The sequence below is a fragment of the Leptodactylus fuscus genome, chromosome 4 (genome assembly GCF_031893055.1).
Source record: "Leptodactylus fuscus isolate aLepFus1 chromosome 4, aLepFus1.hap2, whole genome shotgun sequence".
In the NCBI taxonomy this organism is placed as follows: domain Eukaryota; kingdom Metazoa; phylum Chordata; class Amphibia; order Anura; family Leptodactylidae; genus Leptodactylus; species Leptodactylus fuscus.
In genome coordinates this window covers 171,329,240-171,335,239 of record NC_134268.1, presented here as the reverse complement: position 1 = coordinate 171,335,239, position 6,000 = coordinate 171,329,240, and positions in this window count along the sequence as shown.

Sequence of the window (6,000 nt, the reverse complement as noted above, 5' to 3'; positions counted from 1 at the left end):
CCTGCGGCTATGACTATGCTGTAGTATCTGAGATGAGGCAGACCAATGCACTTCCTAATTGAAGTGCGCCTACCAAGGCTCCTAACCTTCTATCCAGCGGCTAGGATAAGGGGAGAGGAGGCCCTGAAAGTCCTAGGGACTGGAGTCACGGGGGTCACACCTAAACAGAAGGCACAATGTAACTGCAATGCAAAACAAAAGACTAAACAGCATGGAACCAGGGAGGACCACAAGTCCCAGCAAGACACAGAAGAGAAGGCGAGGTCAGACGAGCAAGAGGTCGAGCCAGGAGATATAATAAAGGTACCGAATCAAAAGACAAGGGATAGTCAAAAATACAAGCCGAGTCAAAAAACCAAGAAACATATGGAATACAAACAGACAGGGAAACAGACTGAGCAGGGAGACCAGGAAACACAAAGTGAATGGCTGGCAAGGATCCATGCCTGGGTGGGGTTTAAATAGCAGCAGAGAAACACACCTGATGGCTAATGACATGGAGACTGAGAGCAAGGAAAAGATTAACCCTTAATGACCTAAGCACACCCAATAGAACTCCTAACACGTCTCCCAGGGAGACGCCGCACAGCAAGGAGACCACGGCGACTCCGTATCCTGACAATAAGGAAAGCAATATAGTTAAAAGAGAATTATTAAGGATTTTTTTTTCTAATTGTAATGCTCTAATATACATAATTCTCCTAACCATTACTTTTAATATACACTGCAGTAAATGTCAGTTTTCACAACCGGCTCTGTAAATTGTGAATGTAAATTACTATTATCTATTTTGCTGCTATGCAGATTCCGATGTCTCCATGATAACAGACAACAAACAAACCCTGTGTAGTCTGATCTTGCAGTCCTACTCCATCCTATCTGTACCCCGTTTCCTTCTAATTTCAGGCTAATTGTTCCTAAATGTAAATTATGCTGGGAAGAAGTAGGGGACTAACAGACGGTATGACTGTAAGGTCAGACCACGAATGATTTGCTGTCTGTTACCATTGGGATTCACAGTTCTCCATTGGAGCTGTAGACATTAAACACTGGGATGGTTTTAATGAAGTCAATTTGCTAAGTTACTTCATTTTTCACTTGAGGTGTATTGGAGAAATAGCTGCCATTTCCGAAATCCTGTTTGTAGTTCTTGAAGGTATAAATGATTATACATATCTTCTGCCTCCTGTTTTCCTTTAAAATTCTTTTATCAGCAATGAAAGCCTTTGTAATATAGTAACTTCTTCAGCTTTGCTTAATCATATAGCTATCACATACTTGAATTCAGAAAGTGTCAGCGTGATGAATTGTACAATCGTGGATGACATACATTATTTAAGTTCTTAATTGTTTTAAACAGTATTTCTGCAAGAAGAACAATGATTATTAATGTTCGCCGGCACCGCGAGTATTAAGGTTTCTAAGAAGCTCATTCATCAAACTAATTAAGGTTTTGGTTTTGGTAGAAAATGAACGTTGTGTTTAAAGGATCAGCTGTGTTCTCAACAAAAAGGGACATGAGAATTTTTTGGCCAAGACAGAATTTAGCAATATAGAAACCTAATTGCTCGAAAGCAGTAAGGAAAGGGTAAACTCACACTCAAAAACTTCACAAATTACAACAATAAATCTGCTGTGTGTGAATATACAGCATCTTTAAGTGCCCATACATTTTCATTTCTGAAAAACAAAATCCATAAATGTATCAAATGTTATCAAATTTATTGCATTACTGCATTTAAAGGGGTTGTGCTGTTAAGGCACTATTGGATTCCCCAGTGATCAGGTGAATGGAGACCACTAGTGTATTTGTGTGACCGGTCTCTATTCACTTCTATAGGGCTGCGAGCACTGTCTGAAACTACCATCATGGTGGTCACACAGAAATGAACAGAACACCAGTTGTGCAACCCCATTCACATGAAGGCATTAGGGGATATTCTCCTTATCGGTGGAGAACCTGGTCGTCCTGAACCCAGCGATTTAACACTTATCATCTATCCCATGGAATAAACCCTTTAACCCTTTGTTTTAAGCAGGATGAGCTGTAAAAATACTTTTAGTATTATTTTGGGAGCTTCCTCTGTCAAGCACTTAGAAATGATGGCGACTGATGACTACAGCAGCTAAGGGATTAAAGTTTCTTGCATGAGCAATTCCTCCAACCCTGCCATTAAAGGGGTTTTCCCGGCAATTTTTTTTATTTATTTTTTTTTAAAAGTCTGTTAGTGCTATTAATGGGTTAATAAATGGACTTATATACCTTTAGCCGTATTTTGAGTGATTTCTGGGAATCAGTGGAAGCTCCTGGTATCTTCTGCATTTGTTTACTTGGTTGAGTTTCCTGCTATGTAACTTCCACACTGGCTATCTCTTACCTCACTCCTTCCATTATTCTCTCCTTCCCACTTCTGTCGCTCATTCCCATACACCCCTTTACTGTCTCTCGAGCTATCCCACCCGCTGTTCCCAACCTACTCAGCCTAACCTCCGACACCACTATCTACTTACCTCTCTTCCTTCCTGTCTTCCTCCTGCGGGACTGCCCCTCCTTCTTGTTTGCAGGTGTGCACTCTTGTCCCAGCACTGCTCTGTGCTTTGCAGCGGCAATCCACCTTTTCTGCCTCTATTATACCTACACACCAGCATTTTCTTAGGTGTAGTTGACCTGCTGCAATTTACTAAGACATGAGCGTTTTTGAAACCGCAGCATTTGCGATGCAGATTATTTTCTGCAATATGTGGATGGGATTAGCCAGAATCCACTTTGCAGGTACTGTAAAATGTGACATTGTTTGTTTGCTGCCGCGTTTCTGCCACAACATGGGCCCCCATCACAAACAATTCCAGTAACCCATGTCTCTTGGCAAACAGCTGCTTTAGTCAAGGAAAAGTTTAGCTGGATATGTATTTTTGCTGCAAAGGGGGCTCATGACATTGAGAAGTCTTTTTAGGGCATAGGGACAGGAGTCATCCTGAAGTATCAACTCCTTTAAAATTATATCAAATATTTGAAGTACTTATGTGCTACCAAACCTGCTGCCCACATATAGATATTTTATTTTATATATTGTAATATTATGATAAAGGTCAAATCCGCAAAAATAGGCGTTAAGAACAAATTAATTAATTTGTCTTCCTTTCATTTCCTTACTTTAATTTCCCAACCACTTCATAAATCTTAGAATGCTTTTTGACATCAGCAATACTTACATCACTTTTTCATGCTAAAATGTTTTATAGACATGTAATATCCTCTTCTCTAATGTTTCTTCAGGCTAAACACTTTCATTTGGACAGCCCACCTCATAGAGATATGTCATACTCATTACAACATGTATTTAATTGTGTTTCTCATTAATTCCAGTTATGGTAGCAGTGCTGTATATAATGAAAAAATTATGTTGTATTTTCTTACGTATGGTGACATGGTGCCGTTATGATGAGGCTGTGCCACAACCATGCAGTTGCAAAAAATTGTGGACGTTTTTATAAATACAAATAATTCAAAAATTAGTAGTTTTAGGCCGAGGCCCTACATGGAGTAAACACTGCAGAAAAAAATATGGTATTATACAGACACAACAAAGTGGATGGGATTCTAGGGAATGTCCTAAAATCCGCACAGTGGACATGCTGCAATTTCCCAAACCATTGCTGACAGTTCCCCTCAGCGCTGCACCTCCCATGAGGCGACCTGAAGCGAGCGCTTCAGGCAGCGCTATGCCAGGGCCTCAGGGAGGGCGGCATTTTTGGTTAGCTAAGCCAGTCCAGGACAAGCTGTCCTGGACTGGCTTAGCACCGAGCGGTGGTTTGGGGAGGCCACTGGAGCAGCGCTGCTCCGGCAGCCTCCCCTCACGCTCAGACAGAGAGCAGGTCCTCTCCGTGCCTGCTCTCTGCCTGCGAACGGCGCTGCACCTCCCATGAGGCGACCTGAAGCGAGCGCTTCAGGCGGCGCTATGCCAGGGCCTCAGGGAGGGCGGCATTTTTGGTTACCTAAGCTGTCCTGGACTGGCTTAGCACCGAGCGGTGGTTTGGGGAGGCCACTGGAGCAGCGTTGCTCCGGCAGCCTCCCCTTACGCTCAGACAGAGAGCAGGTCCTCTACGTGCCTGCTCTCTGCCTGCGAACGGCACTAAGCCCTGCCTCCTTCGCTATCCCCGCCCCCTCCGCTCCACTACGCCCCCTCCTCCCGGTGGGGGGGGGGCGGCTTTCTGTAGTTCGCCTCGGGTGGCAAAAGGGGTAAGTTCACCCCTGGTTCCCCTATAGATATAATCCTGTAGTTTCCCTATAGGTATAATAGAAGTATAAAGTTGCAGAGGTTTCTTCTGTGGACTTTCTGTGAAAAGCGTTGCAGGAAAACCACAATGCATTGCCGCTGCAGTTTTTCCCACAGAGCTTTTTTGCAGGACACTATGTGGGACCCTCTCTAATCATCTCAGTGGTGATAGTCTGTTGTCTTGACTTGTTGCCAATACATATGACCATGAATGCAGGAACTTTCTATAATTCGAAATCCAGCCATGTTTTTTTTTTTTTTTTTTTTTTTTTTTTTGTGGCCAGACTATCTTCTTGTGTATGCACTGCCCCGACCTGATAACCTGGTCACAACAAGGAAGTTGCCATGAAATTGTTGTGAAATCATGTCTGGGTTTCAGAGTATAACAAGTCATGTTTAAATACCCGACATTCACCGCAATAGTATGGGGGACATTGGAAATGCGTTAATTTTTTCACCATATACAGTCCTATGAAAAAGTTTGGGCACCCCTATTAATCTTAATCATTTTTAGTTCTAAATATTTTGGTGTTTGCAACAGCCATTTCAGTTTGATATATCTAATAACTGATGGACACAGTAATATTTCAGGATTGAAATGAGGTTTATTGTATTAACAGAAAATGTGCAATATGCATTAAACCAAAATTTGACCGGTGCAAAAGTATGGGCACCTCAACTGAAAAGTGACATTAATATTTAGTACATCCTCCTTTTGCAAAGATAACAGCCTCTAGTCGCTTCCTGTAGCTTTTAATCAGTTCCTGGATCCTGGATGAAGGTATTTTGGACCATTCCTCTTTACAAAACAATACAAGTTCAGTTAAGTTTGATGGTCGCCGAGCATGGACAGCCCGCTCTCAAATGATCTGAAAACAAAGATTGTTCAACATAGTTGTTCAGGGGAAAGATACAAAAAGTTGTCTCAGAGATTTAACCTGTCAGTTTCCACTGTGAAGAACATAGTAAGGAAATGGAAGACCACAGGGACAGTTCTTGTTAAGCCCAGAAGTGGCAGGCCAAGAAAAATATCAGAAAGGCAGAGAAGAAGAATGGTGAGAACAGTCAAGGACAACCCACAGATCACCTCGAAAGAGCTGCAGCATCATCTTGCTGCTAATGGTGTCACTGTGCATCAGTCAACAATACAGCGCACTTTGCACAAGGAGAAGCTGTATGGGAGAGTGATGAGAAGGAAGCCGTTTCTGCAAGCATGCCACAAACAGAGTCGCCTGAGGTATGCAAAAGCACATTTGGACAAGGCAGCTTCATTTTGGAAGAAGGTCCTGTGGACTGATGAAACAAAGATTGAGTTGTTTGGTCATACAAAAAGGCGTTATGCATGGCGTCCAAAAAAAACAGCATTCCAAGAAAAACACTTGCTACCCACTGTAAAATTTGGTGGAGGTTCCATCATGCTTTGGGGCTGTTTGGCCAATGCCGGCACCGGGAATCTTGTTAAAGTTGAGGGTCACAGCAGATTCTTGAGAATAATGTTCAAGAATCAGTGACAAAGTTGAAGTTACGCCGGGGATGGATATTTCAGCAAGACAATGATCCAAAACACCGCTCCAAATCAACTCAGGCATTCATGCAGAGGAACAATTACAATGTTCTGGAATGGCCATCCCAGTCCACAGACCTGAATATCATTGAACATCTGTGGGATGATTTGGGCTGTCCATGGTCGGCCACCATCAAACTTAACTGAACTTGAATTGTT